Here is a 16,342-nt window from a genome sequence, read left to right on the forward strand (position 1 = left end):
CATATCTAAAGACTATATTACAATTTTTAATATAGTTTTTGGATTTAACTCTTCAAATCTTACACTTGTGATTTTACTAATACACCAGCATTGCTGAAATTGCTGGTGTTGTATTATCAATTGCCAATAGAAACGCGACAGGTTCCTGCAGACAACTTATACTGTAGGCTAACCCACTCATTCAGAAACATTTTTTCTCAATACAGACTGTATTCAGTGACCATACTCTTTTAATACAGTCAGCTTAGAGAGCTGTGGGTTTAACTAAAATGGACTGAGTGTTTAAGACTGAGCTGTCTCTTTAACAAAGATTAAGGTAGACCGTAAAAAGGCGCTAAACTGTCAATTCGCCAGACCGGAGGAGAATTAAAGAGCATTCAAATACCAATCAATAAACATGGCCCGAAAGGAAGCAGGCTTGCGGCAACTGTTTTGAATGTCATCCTGCGAGAAAAATCTTTAAATACAGTGGATACTCTGCAGGAAGGCACAATTGATGCTTCTAATTACCAGCATTTAGTCAAAACACTTCATCCTCCTGGGAAATGGCAGTGAACTGCTTAATAGGGTGGATATGAAACAGCTGTAAGCAGAGGTCCAGCACTTTGGCCTCAGTTTGTGTTTTGGTTGGCTTTCACTGTCAATAACCCACATGCTCTTTTTTTAATGTCACAGTTCATTCACATGCCTCTGTCTCAAATCAGCATTCAAAACCAGAAATCACTGACCTGCACTGGATGAATTAGAATAGATTGAGACATCATTCCACTGTTAGAGCATTAATTATTAATGAGACAACTTTAAAGTTTGTTTGTTGATTTGTTTACATAGCTGTGTTTTTTTTTTTGTTGGTCCCTTTCAGGCGTGGCCCGAAACAATGTCATTTCTGCTTGGCAGACGCTCAAAAATGATCATTTGCATGTGACCTTTCAGCCTCCAATGTCTCCAAAGATTGAGCCACGGTAGGCTGCAGCCATTTCAGGGAAATATGGGCATTTCGAGCGATTTCCCCCAAAGGATTTTGACGGAGGCTTCGACAGCTCTATTGATGCTGATTGATTTCTCTCTGGTGTGATGTAGGCTACTGGTTTTGGTCTGCTGCCAGTGCATGCTAAACAGGTTCTGGGACAACAGAAGGGAATTCTCCCAGATTTGTTCTGTGATGGGCACGCCGAAGTGTGTCAAGGAAAGTTTGGAAAAGTTACTGGTCTTAATAGCTGTGTTGTATAGTTTTTGTAAAGGTTAAGGACAAATATGATGTGTGAATTCTGGATATAAGGATAGTTCAGGATATAAAACTGCAGATGGATAGGTTATTTTAGGAACATTACCTCAGTCTTGATTACCATAACATTTCATTATATAATGACAATTCAATTTTCATGATATCAATTGATAAACTAAGAATAATATGCATTATCCTATTCAAAATTGTAATAGTTTATTAACATGGTGATGGACTGGATTATAATACAAATTGATTGGTTTGTTTGTGTTTTAATCATCTAGAACTGGTTTGAATGATCTAATCTCTGTTAAGCAGCTGGGTATCAGCTCCCTAGTGATTTGCCATAATCCCTATTTCATGATTATTTCAGTATGGTAGTTTCAGATTATGACGTGTTGAGAACCAAAATTCACATTTTCTGAACGATGGAACTACGGAACCTCTTGGAGGAGCCAGCACACAAGTGTGATGTTTCTCATCACTCTACTTCATCACATCTGTAGTGTAAAGATAAAAAAAAAACCTGATGGAACCATGGAAAGGTGTGGATTCGGAAGACCCTGAGGGTACAGAAAGACTGACAAACACCACAGGCAGCTCTTCTCCTCCCCAAGCGCACCAACTCGAAGAAGAGATTTCTCTCTCCTCTCTCTCACAGCCTCTGACTGTGGAGTCATCTGTCTCTGTGGGTTGCTCAAGGATTATCCTCGATTTAGGACAGCCTCAACTGCCAGAGTTCTACTGAGACATTGAAAATCACCCATAAGCACCCACACTTCAACAGTGGAAAGTTCTAATGAGTGGGACAGTATCATATGTATCCCATAGCTGTGGGGCTGATGTTGGCCAGGATAAGGGGCAAAGGGCCGTTTATACTGGAAAATCTGAGATTACTTCATGGCTCGGCCGATATAGTTCTACTGTAACTAAATGACATTGGTGCATTTATTTAATTGAACTATTTTGTATTTAATTATTGCTATACTATTATACGTTTGTTCGGCTTATTTCTATTTTCTTTCTAATTTCTTTTGCCTGACCTCTCTCTGTTCTGTTTTCTGTATGCTGTACCATGAGCTGTTGTCCAGGGTTTGGGTTAAGGTTGTCCTCGATAGCAGCATTTCAGGCAGACATTACACAGCTCAGCGAGCTTAAGTCAGTAGTGCACACACACACACACACATACACACACACACACACACACACACACACACACACACACACACACACACATGAACACACACACACAAGCACACACACAACAAATACACACACACACACACACACACACACACACACACACACACACACACACACACATATGTATATACTGTGCAAACGCACACACCTACAATATGTATACACAAATATGTTTATGCACACTCATTTCTCACGTTCCATGATAATTAAACATCCTCTGTCAACGCATAGCCATTTTGGATTGATGGCAGTATTCATCAGTGTCTCAATGGACTGATGTGGTTATTTACTTAATTTTTCAGAGGGGGAGGGTGAATGTGGATGCTGTGGTGTGGGCTTCTATCAGCAGGGTGGGAAGATGCCACACACACACACACACACACACACACACACACACACACACACACACACACACACACACTCTCTCACACACACACACACACACACACACACACACACACACACACACACACACAAACTTCCCCCACTCCCTGCCTTTTTTATGTGATGGTTATCTTCACCCTCCATCCATGTGCATGCAGCACACACACACACACACACACACACACACACACACACACACACACACACACACACACAGTGGCTTGACCTTATCCATCTCTCCATTCTGTGCTTTTCTTCTGTAATGAATTTGTTAATTCACACATTTGTATAGAGTCTAATTGCTGATTGAGTTACCATTTTGCATTGGTGTATGGAATAGAAGGGATGGTGGAGCTCATGTGGAATGATGTTAGTGTATGGGATAGAGTAGTATTTGAAGCTCATTGATAAGAACCATTTTTTGATGGATTTATAATGAATGCCATAGAGTTGAATATCCGCTGTAATTGATTTTGGTGAATGAGGAGTTTGAAGCTCACCGAGGAACCATTTTTGATGGCTTCATTACTACATGGGACAGAGTGGAGTTTGAATCTCATAAGGTTCCTCTCCGCCCTCATTAGTGCTGCTCTTGATTGACACCATAAATCTGCAGCAGAGCTCCACCCTAACCCCCCCACACGCCCTCCACCCCTCGGCCAGCCATACACAAATGGTGGCAGTTAATGAGGCGTTCACTGACACTGCAAATAGCCTTCTGTCAGAGATAAATATCCACCTCATATTTTACCGGCCTCTGCGAGGAAAGGGGAGAGAGGAGAGAGGAAGGGCCTTCTGTGAAATATGACGCTGTGGACTGTGTTAATTACAGCGAGAGAAAATTAATTGGGGGGAATAAAACCTGGCTATGGCAAATGGAATGTGAATGGTCAGGGTTTTCTGGTGAGAAGGTCATCATGTCTCAGGAGGTCCAGAGTTTTCCTATCTCCAGGGTCCATTGTTTATGTGTTTATTTGGATGTACAGTAAAATACTGCACTCTAAAAAGTAATTCAAAGGACCTTTTTTTTTAGCCATAACTAACATAAGTTCTATGTTTGTTTGTTGTTATTTTATTGAGTTCTGGTGGCACACATTATACCTATTGTGTCAACATACCAGCCAACTAGCAATACCCTTTGCATTCATCCATAAAGATAAAAAATAACATTATGTATACCAAAAAAATCATTCAAATATTCACACTCATTTCATCATTTCTCCCCAATCTTTTGGTATGAGGTCATAAACTGCTCTCCCTGAATCTATGACAAACGTAACTGATGGTATTTACTGAAACATCTTGAAAAATTAAGTTCTAAACAGCATGATTGATGGAAGATGCAAGAGACGACTATATCATTTAGAGAAAGAGAACATGATCGCAACAGAGGTTCCATTATAATTTTACTGATTCAATAATGAAAGGAAACCTCCACGTCATTCTCCAAAAGAGAAGTATACTCTCCAACTCTTCAAACAATTGTGCCATAGTCACATGTGAAACAATCCCGAGGTGTCTTCTTGTGCGGTTTTCAAAAATGTTTTGGTTCAGCAGGCATGCAGACGGTACCTCACGTGTGACAGTCATAGGATTTTTCAGTGGCCTTGCACTTCGGGGACTTTGAGGTCCATATTGATTCGGCTACAAAGCAGTGAGACCCTTATCAGTGCTCAGCCAGAGAGATGAGAGATGCTGCAATAACTCCATCTGCCGCCAACCAGGAGGGTGGAAGAGAAAGAGAGAGAGCGCAGTAAATCTCAGCCTGGCGCAAATCTGAAATTGACGTTTTGACACATGAAACAAGAGGCTAAGTCACACATTAACACGACCGAGGGGGCCGAAAGTCTCTGGCCACACGCAGAGAGAGTTTTTCAGTGACTCATCCCCGATTTTTTCGACCTCTCTAAAGATACAGCACGAGGCAAAAGAAGACCCATTGTGCTTGATAACAGTCTGTGGATGAAGTACTTCACCAGCCCCTCACACCTCAACCGACCCTCACAGGCGAAGGGATATGACCATATACCTGAACATCTGTACCTATGGCATTAGATACCTAGAATATGCTATTGGTGTTGATCCATGATTATTTCACTATAATCGTTAGCAACTGATTGCATTTCACACATACAAAATTCCTACACGCTTTCAATTTTATGTTACAGTAATGCAAACACGCACTATGAACACGTTAGTTATTATTGCTATGGCTGCTGAAACCTTGTGGAATATTGAAGTATGTATTCATTTAAACATGTATTAAAGTCAGCAAGATGTGCATGTTAACACCACCATCAGTAATCCATATGCTGGAGATGCCATTATTCTCTCATGGTCCTTTGGGAGTGGGTAGTTAAATGTCAACATAGACATGAGTGAAGGTGTGAGAGAGATTGTGTGTGTGTGTGTGTGTGTGTGTGTGTGTGTGTGTGTGTGTGTGTATATGTGTATGAGTGTGTGTCCGTGTACAGCGATAGAGAGAGAGAGAGAGAGAAAGATTGAATGTATTGTGTGTGTGTGTGTGTGTGTGTGTGTGTGTGTGTCCGTGTGTGTGTGTGTGTGTGTGTGTGTGTGTGTGTGTCGCGTCGCGTCGCGTCGCGTCGTGCGTCGCGTCTTGGCGATCGTCGTCGCGTCGCGTCGCGTCGTGTGTTTTGAATGTGAAGCAGTGGAGCATCTCATCATCAAAAGCTCTTCGTGCCAGTGAGAATCCATTGCATATGCCAAACCAAACACAAAAGCATGTATGCTGTCTACTGCATCAGTAAATCAAGTCATCCAGTCATTCAGGTACATAATGAAGCCTATGAAGTTCTTTCACTGGACTGTTCTGGGATGTCCCCTACAACCAAGAACTCATTATCAACATATTACTGGGCTGCAATTGCCCACTGGGATTTCAATTATCCCTGATGGTTCACACCAATCCCCCTTGGAGACCCCCAACCTCCAAAAAGACCCTCCTTTTCTGTAAATGTACTTCTCACACAGGAAACTATGGGAGAGTCTAATTAGATTTAGATCAAGTCTGGTGCATGCACCCCTACAATGATGACCCTGGAAATCGGCTTCATTCCACCTGTGTTCAAATCTATTTTCTTCTGACCCTGACTTAAAGGAGAATTCCGGTGTGATATTGACCTAAAGTGTATTGAAACATGATACCGAGTGTGAACGTATGTCTCATAGCCCATCTCGACTTGTCCCCTGCACTCCAAAATCTGGCTAGTTAGCCCGATGCTACCAACAGCTTTTTTCAGTAGTGGTGCTTGACATCGGGCTAACCATGCAAATAAATCACTGTTTTACACCCATTTCACGAGGCTCAATGTATCTCCACACTTCATTGGTAGACTTCCGAGGGCCCTGACATTTAAAGCGAGACATTGAGAACTTTGAAAAAGCACTGGTAGTTTACTTACAAGGCGATTTATACAGACAGTATCTTCACAAAGTTTAACGTTTGCAGCCATCTTGAATTTAGTCACGATAAATTCGAGGCAGCGAGTAAGAATGAACAGGTATGATAAGGGATCAGATTCCAAAAATAATTCAGTGGAAATGCATGGATTCCAGTTTCTTCCAGTAGCAGCAACTGGAATCCATGCATTTCCACTGAATTATTTTTGGAATCTGATCCCTTATCATACCTGTTCATTCTTACCGCTTGTTCGACTTTATCGTGACTAAATTCAAGATGGCTGCAAACGCGTAAACTTTTTGTGAAGATACTGTCTGTATAAATCGCCTTGTAAGTAAACTACCAGTGCTTTTCAAAGTTCTCAATGTCTCATTTTAAATGTCGGGGCCCTCGGAAGTCTACCAATGAAGTGTGGAGATACATTGAGCCTAAATAAATGGGTGTAAAACAGTGATTTATTTGCATGGCTAGTCTGACATGCCACCACTATTGAAAAAGCTGTTGGTAGCATCGGCTAACTAGCCAGATTTTGGAGTGCAGGGGACAAGCCCGAGATGGGCTATGAGACATCGCTCACACTTCATGTTTCAACTCACTTTAGGTCAATATCACACCGGAATTCTCCTTTAAAGACATACAGTACATTGGTGCAAATACATAAAATATGTCTACTACTACATGCAGATGTGCATCAAGACTATGATTTTACTGCTTTGTATTACTCACATTTTTGTGCTGAATAAAAATGTTTGGTCCAGAGGTTTCAGCTAATCTCCCACTGCACTGCAGGCCACTTAACCACAGCTCCAGAAGATATGTATGAATTCACAAAGACTGCTAGGTTTTGGCTCAATGGGAACACATTTTGAAATTATTTGATTTGAGTGATGAACTAATGTTAAAGAATGATCACGCACCCTGTACAAAATGGATGCAACCCAGACTTAACACTTGGATGCAACACAGAGATAAAGAGAGGCATCAGTGAGCATCGTTCTCTTACCTGTTATAACCCGGGAAAGGCTTGTCTTAAACCAACAAAACAAGAAGACATCCAGGCACTCCAAATACAAGGCATAAGTAACAACAAGAAAGTTGATATGGAAAAGGCCTTTGTAGAGGTTAAATCTTGTAAAAATAGTAAGCATGTTTTGACCACCAGAGTGGAAAAACATTGAGGTGTGAGCTAGTGCGACGATGAGGGGTCGCACTAGGGGTTGAGGGGTGTTAAGTGCGATCATGTACCTGCCGTAACATGTATGTAGGCCTACGTACCCCACATACAAGCTGCAGTAGAGGAAGGATCGCACAAGAACCTTCAGGAGGGGATTCCTGTAGTGGGGTGATAACCAAACACTAACATTCATTACAGTTTTTCCTTTTTGCCACCTCTAAATGATTTATTGATTATCGGATAAGGTGGTTATCGTGTGGCAGGTAGACTAGCTAGGTAATCTCCCTGGATTAGTCCATCTTTTCATGTGAAGGCTTTAGAGTGGCAGATAGTCTATATGAACCATATTGCTTTTGTGACCGTCTGTCGCTAAGACATTTCCAATGAAATATTCTTACGTGGTTAAATACATGGTTAGGATATAGGTTTTACGGTTTGGAGACAAGTGTCCTTTTCAGTATGGAATTTTTCCAGTTTATCTAGACTTGGTTAACTATGGATATTTAAAGGTGCTATAGGGATTTTCTGTTTAAAACATTTCAAAATGACCTAGAAATATCAACACAAACAAAGAACAAGGAAGAATATTAACAAAGAAGAACCAACCATTTTGATATAATGTCAAACACCTATGCTCTGACTGTGTTGTCCAGATATCTGCTGAAGTTAGCATAGCAAACCATGGTGCAACATTAAATACAATGCAAGTCAAGAGAAGAGTATTGTATGGCTACTTTCAAAACAACCTGAAGCCTTCAGACCTCCACAGAGCACCTTTTCACGCATTTGTAGCACACTTTGTCACCTTTCATGCACTGGTCCTGCATCAGCCCTACCCAATGACGACATTTACACAGTCTATGGCCCTTGCATCTTGAAACGGTTCTGTAAGAGAACAGGCAGGAAACAGGATCCTATCATAAAAGGAACCTTGTCTTCGTCGTTACTCAATGTACCGATGCATATCTCATGGAATGCGGAACTCAGCTTGCTCTCTGGAAAATTAAGTTACTGAGAAAGACCAAAATTACTGAATGGGAGAGAATGATACTGCACCCTATATGCAGGCAAGAAAAGGTAAATGTTTACTTGTTATTATTGTTTGGTTTTGTTTATGTAAAGCACATTGAATGACCTCTGTGTATGAAATGCGCTATATAAATAAACTTGACTTGACTTGACTTGACTAAATATATATTTATTGTCATCCCAAGTTTGTTTTTGATGAACAAAGTTTTTAGGTAAAACGTTACGGTGGTCTGTTTACCATTTGTGACATTAAGAGTCAAAAGAGAACAGAATCCGATGTCTACTGTGTGTATCAGGCTTTTGGCAAAACTCCAAGGCTTACCAGCCTCTGGAAGACATCATCAAATATGTGCACAATAAATCACATCTAGCCAACACTCTGAATGGCCAGGCCACCTTGCATTAATGCAGCCCCACAACCCAAGTCATTCATCTGGATTCATCTTATTGGAGGCGTGTGTGGCACCTTGTGTGGCAGAGCAAACTGGACGGATATCGGGTATCACACACCTCTGGCTCTGTCTGTTCTGTCCAATCAGAGACGGACCGTGGGGAGACGGGGCCGATGTTTGTCCAGTCCGGGTCAGTGACCTGCACACACACACACACACACACACACACACACACACACACACACACAACACACACACACACACACACACACACACACACACACACACACACACACACACACACACAGGTACACACACAGGCACATACAGGCCTCACTACTGTTCAGACAACACAGCCTGGACAGAGGCCTGTGCCATGACTATCAGTGTAAAATACATTCATGCTGGCATTATAGTAACAACAATCTAAACTTAGTTTTGGACACAAACATATTTTGGGAACATACAACTATCAACTACTACAATGTCATCAAACAACACAAACATAAACTCCACCAACACTAATAATTATGTACCTTGTTTGCTATGAAAATCTCATCAAATGCTTTGATTGATGGTTGTCTTTGAACATTTTGAAATCTGATTAATAAGAATAATTATGCAATCATTTGTGAAGCATTGTAAATTATTCCAGTTAAAGTGATTCATTTTTGAAAAGGCTCATTTCTTTTCACCAGCCAATTAATCAGAATTACAAATGGGCTCCATTATTATTTTAGAAGGTAAATCTGATAGCAGACATTAACTAAAAGAAGAGATACTGTACAGTACCCCCTAATGTATTTGTGAGTTTATTGGTTCCAACAGTGAAGTGAGGCATTCAGTAATAATGACTTGAAATGGGAAATTGTGGCTTCCACTGAAAATATATCAGCTACTACACTGGAAATCCCTTTACAGTCTAAATTCTATTTCCCAATACTTGCATGAAATAGTATTTAATACAGAGTATATAATGTTACAGACACACAAATAATCACACACCATTCGAAGAGACAGAGTGGATTTTTGTCAGTCATCAAGCTTCACAAACTGAAGTAATTATATTAGATAAAAAGGAGGAAAGACTTAAGGTTGCTACTCTCCTTGATATTAAAGGGCTTAAAGAAAAGGATACTGGTAAAGATATTGGTAAAAATCTTGGTGTTATAATTGACAGTGATCTAAATTTAAATAGCCACCTGAAAACAATAACTAAATAAACTTGTATGACCACCTCAAAAACATTGCCAAACTTAGAGGGCTAATGTCAAAACATGATCTAGAAAAACTTATCCATGCATTAATCTCCAGTATAGGGTTGATTACTGCAATGGACTTTTCACAGGCCTTCCTCAAAAGATTATCAAACAGCTTCAATTTATACAAATTGCAGCAGCTAGAGTTCTCAGGAAAACTAGAAGAACTGACCACATTACTCCAATACCCTGTATTTGCTTCCAGCAAGTCCCAGAATTGACTTTAAAGCACTTCTGCTTGTTTATAAATCACTAAATTCCTACCAGACATGCTTCAGCAGTACACACCTTCCAGACCTCTGTTAGAACTAATGGTGAAGCAGCTTTTAGTTGCTATGCAGTTCAGCTCTGGAACCATCTTTCAGATGAGATCAAGTTGCCCCAATTGTAGCCAGTTTCAAATCTAGACTTAAGACCAAACTTTTCTCAGATGCGTTCTGCTAATTGATCAAATGTTCATTGCCCAGTTCACAGAGCACTCTTCGGGTGAGTACTATAGTGTCTTGTAGAATTATTGCTGTCCTTAGTTGGGCAAAAGGGGATTCTGTGAAGCAGTTGCCCTGTCATTCCAACAGAATAGACAGGGCAACTACTGTAGATCGGGCATAGTCAGAGTGTAATGGCTCGTTCTTTACGGCTAGAACGGAGAATTACAGGTCTACTGGGTTTCTCAGTCTTTCTAATACTCCACGAGGGAGACTATCGAGCTCTGTGGTTGGAATTTTATCCCCAAAAGGAAATATGTGAACAGTTTACTACTTCAAGAATCTCCATAGAGTGCTGCTGTTCACTGGGTGCTTGACTGGTATAATGTTGTTTTTTGTGTTTTAATTATTACTTGTGTGTACTTGTTATTTACTATTACCTTGTGTGTTTTATGTTTTTTTTTATTCTTTACTTTTTAAACTATTTTTTGACTATTTATTAGCTATTCCGGTTTGCTTGTGTTTGTAAAGCACATTGAATGACCTCTGTGTATGAAATGCACTATATAAATAAAGTTGACTTGACTTAACTTGACAAAAAACTAAAACAGAATCAATGATCTCCATGGAGCAATGGAAGTATTTGGAAATCCAGTGGCTATACAGGAGGTTTCCCAGTCCAACACCCATTTTTCACAGGGCGGTTTAATTAAACTGGGCTCCCCTGTCCGACAGTGAAGGATGTGGTGGTGGGGAGGGAGGCCAGACCACTGTGACGACTGGCCTTTTCTTCAGTCTTTCATGAGTGGCAAAAATATGAGTCTCGGTTGCGGAGCTGAGAGAGAGAGAGAGAGACAGAGAGGCCATAACGAAGATTTAGACACACGCCAGCCAGGTCGGCCTGTGTGGAGCTCATCACCACTATTAGAAACCATAAAGACACTCTGATGGTCAGGAAGTCCTGGAAACATATTGAAATAAAGTGTTACATACAATTGCTGCATGGTTATGCATAGGTTTACAGTTTTATTGTCACACCTTCTCCATGTCACACACACACACACACACACACACACACACACACACACACTATCTCTCTCTCATACCTTTCTCTCTTCCCTGTCATCATATCCCATTACTCATTGAATGAGGGGTGGGGTGTGGTGGGGGGACAGTGCATCCTACACGGTAGTCAGCTTTCATCACAACAGCTAATTAAACACTCCAGAGTTTCCTCTGGCAGCTGTGATCGTTAATTGTGGGGAGAGATGCTAGGGCCCTTGCTGCCTGCCGACTGTGATTCATGGCATTGTTCAGCTGTGTGGCATTCACTGATACAGGCCAGCTTTTTGTTATACCCATTTCAACACAAACTCTCTCTCTCACACACACACACATTAAGACACATGAATAGAAACACACACACACACACAAATACGCACAGGCACGGCACGCACACAGCACAGACCCCCCCACACATGCACACACACACACCCATGCACACAAAGCTAATGATTCTAGGTAAATTCTATTACTGTAAGAATTACAGCCGGCTTTGAGATACAATGAAACTTCTCTTTTGGCCTATTTGCCAAATATCCCAAAGCGATTTGACATTTGTATAAACGTATGAGTGCAATTTGTTATTTTGCTTGAATAAAAGTACATTTTAGCTTTAAAGTTGTTGTTTCATGACAGTAGCAGCATAGTCAGTCCAGCAAGAAATCGATCAAATGCATTAGATCTGAACAGAATTTACATTGGCAAATTATTATTTTTTTTTTTCAGTTCTTCAGCAGTAATTTATCGTAGAAGCATAGCAGGCCTGTGTCCATGCCAAAGCCTGGTGAAGACGAACTCTGAGCAGATGAGGTCACTGTGCCTTTCACCACAGGGGGTGATTGAACATACCATAGTGCAGGAATCAAAGACAACAGAGTTCACTGCCATGGTCTCCCCTGAGGCACCCTATGTTTCATGCTTAATGTAATATATGAAAATCACACTGTGATTTAGATGACTGAATCAATTGTTCCATTTCGCCATGTATTTTACAATGACTGATGATAGTATAATTATCATGGATCATCAGAAACCAGTCTATATACCATAAGACTTGAGTCTATGCCCCTCACACCACAAAGTAATAAAAAAAATATTACGTCACAAAAATAATCACACACTTAATGTTCAATCCCAATTTCAAAATTCAGTTAAATACACAGACACACGGAAAAATAGCAAACCAGAGAAAGAACATTGTTGGCTAACAGCTGGTGGACATCTTGTTGTCATGTACTGTATTTGGAACCCTCATACACACACATCATATGAAATCCTGCAGGCAATTCCACTTGGGGACAATCCATGACATTGGGTTCGAATCTAAAAGGCGATGCTGTGCCCTCCATCATAAATCCAATCCCGATATCAGGCACAGAAGTTCTCTTGAAGACAAGAGCTTACAAAGGTGACTTTTGACACCGGGGCCTAACACATCCTTGTTCTTTTGTCTTTTGTTTTCCTTTTGATGTGGAAGGAGTGTATTGTCCTGTCACTGTTATTATAGGACAAGTGAGACATTGTGACAGTTATTTTCTATCCTGTCCACCATGTTTTCACATTTAAATGTTTTTTTTTTTAAATAGGTTAAGAATCACTCCAAAAATGAAGGTAACTGAAACAGAGTGTGGAGTGGAAGTAGTCTGTTTTCTTATTACTTGTCCAGTGATGTAATATTATCATCTCAACCAAGTATCAAAGAGAATTCATGAACGAACGTACTGCAATATAACCATGAATGTTGCACTTTCAAGATAAGGTTTCCCATTCCACTGTGCTCCCATAAGAATGTTATGTTGTGTGTGTCTGTATTTCAGTGCTTTTGTGCCTTCCCAGCCCAGTCAGTATGAAAACTGATTCTCAGTTAGCCTACAGGTAACTAGGTAAACACAGGATAAACAAACAAACAAGCAAACATTTCTCAATACACAATCAAATATAACTACGGTGTCGTAAGTGTGTGAGATATTCACATCTAATGGCCCTCTAGAAAGTGTAGAGGCCTATAATACTGGTCACACAGAGACACAGACACAGACAGACACATACATATGAGCATAGACCTTTCATCGCATTGATGTACAAGTTGGAGAGAACTGTACAGTGCTGTGTAGTCACCGATTAATCATTTAAATATTTCATTTGATTGAGTTATCCTTCACTTCTAATAAAGGTATGGCTGGCAGCCTGGCACACACACACACAGACACACACACACACACATGCATACAAACACACACACACACACACGTGTGTCACATGTGTCAAATGTGAACAGAACAGAGCAAACAGTGTTTTTGATTTGCAGTTCATGTCCAATAAGCACCTAAGACTGAGCGAAGAGCTCTGGGGAAACATGAGAAAACAGATCCAGTGATTGACATAACACCTTTGCCTGGACCAAAAAAAAATCCTTAACATTCATCATGGACAGATGATAGCACAGTCCTGGATTAGGCCACTGGTTTGGCAGACGAGTGACAGTGTGTGTTTGTGTGTGTGTGTGTGTGTGAGAGAGAGAGAGAGTCACATGGATGGACAGACAGACAGAGGAAAAGGAATCAAAAGAGAAACAGAGAGAGAGAGAGATGGAGAGAGGGAGAGAAGGAAAGAAAGATGAATTGAAAGAGAGAGAGAATATCACAGAGTGAGAGAGAGCTATAGAGAGAATCTAGAATGAGAAAGAGAAATGAGAGATTTAGAAATGGAAAAAAATCGAGATTAGATTGAGAATACGAAACGAATGAGGGAAGAGAGAGAGAGGTGACGGAATGCATTGGAGATGGAACAGATTCCGATCACTCATATTCCGCCTACCCATCCATCCATCCATCATGGGAATATCTGCCCACTTTGGGCAGGCTGGGAGGCCCGCCTGTCTGGCCGGGTGGCTGTTTGAAGAAAATTGAGCAGATTTAAGATGAAGAGGCCCTCTGGAGGAATGCGAGAGGCGTTTGAGGATTATAACGTCCCTCCACTCACAGCGGCTGGCTGCTGTGGCCGCGCGGAGCGAGAGGGAGCGAGAGAGGAGCGGAGCGGAGAGAGGGGGCCAGCCTCTAAAGGCCCCATGCAGGCTGGCGGCTCAGCCGAGACGCTGCTCCAGATGGGGAGATGAGACAGATAGACGGGACGCAGCCAGTTCGGCTGGGCAAAGTTACGCTAAGCCTCACAACTATACTTTGCCTCATGAGTCCGGGAGAAATGCAAGGGCAAATGTATGGGTTATTCTGAAAGGACAGGGAAAAAAACACATTATGGTTCAGGTGAACAACAAACAGATTGTCTGAGGGGGATGTGTACATTGCAAATATTTTCTGGGCACACTTGTATGTAATCACATTATGTTCTACGTACTTAATATTCTAGGATTTTTTACATAAATTTCATGACAAGGTGAAATTATTTGAAAAGCTGATGGGTATCTTTTTTTAAATAATATGAAATATGAGTGTCTCAATCTTTACACCATGGCCTTGAAAGAGGGCAGAAGGTGACTTTTTTTGTTAATGTCAAAGAGGTGGGGGTGGGAATGCCATAAAAAGCTTGGGAACCATCTATTGATAGGCCACATACATTCAGTTTGGGTGTTTAACCCAGAGCTGTATTCTACGGCACCAGTGTAATCTATGCAAGGATGCCATCTAGAGTTAAGACTAGGCTACTACATTTCAACTGTGACAGTTGTTACAAATGGGATTAAAACAATAAATATTATCTACAATTTCATGTTATAATATGAAAAATATAATAATACTACAACATACACACACACACCTGGCTACTACCTCCCTGTCCACACACACACACACACACGTGCAACAAAAGCAGATGTTTCCTTCAATCAACACAACTTGTTGTGAAATCAGTGTTTATGCTTTCAATCAATCATTACACAATGAATGGACAATAACATGCAAACATAGTTAACATCTATGTTTAAGGCATCCTTATAGATTCCAACTTATCTGTCTCTTAAGCGTTAGTTTCTCCCGGTCCTGTCCTGATCTTATTGATTGTAGAAATGCACTAAGAATCGGTGCACTTCAGGCCATTTAGAGTGACTTACAGCCTTTTTTTTACAAGAGACGTCTCACGGTCACACAAGAACAGTCTATGGTAGTGACTGGTGCCCAGGTGCACACAGGTGTGGGTGATTGGCATAGGGTAAGAAGTCTGCTATCTCCATGTTGAGGGTTGCTCTCTTCCTCCCATCTTTTGGCTTTTGATTTCCGTTTTGCACGACAACCCCCCTTTACACCACATTTTTGTTTCAGCTTTCACTACACCGACTTTCTTTACATTCTTTATTATATTTTGAATGAATTACTCATTATCTATGTGTGGCCTCCCCTCCATGTTTCCTTGTTTGAACCAGTATATAAGTATAAGTATAAGTATAAGTATAAGTATATATACTCTTTTGATCCCGTGAGGGAAATTTGGTCTCTGCATTTATCCCAATCCGTGAATTAGTGAAACACACTCAGCACACAGTGAACACACAGTGAGGTGAAGCACACACTAATCCCTGCTCAGTGAGCTGCCTGCAACAACAGCGGCACTCGGGGAGCAGTGAGGGGTTAGGTGCCTTGCTCAAGGGCACTTCAGCCGTGCCTACTGGTCGGGGTTCGAACCGGCAACCCTCCGGTTACAAGTCCGAAGCGCTAACCAGTAGGCACGGCTGCCCCCAATGTATGTGTTACACCTTCAGATTTGCCTGTTCAACTGTCCAAAAACATGTGAAAATTTAAAATGATGTAAAGTAGTA

Source organism: Alosa alosa, chromosome 17, assembly GCF_017589495.1.
Source record: "Alosa alosa isolate M-15738 ecotype Scorff River chromosome 17, AALO_Geno_1.1, whole genome shotgun sequence".
Taxonomy (NCBI): domain Eukaryota; kingdom Metazoa; phylum Chordata; class Actinopteri; order Clupeiformes; family Clupeidae; genus Alosa; species Alosa alosa.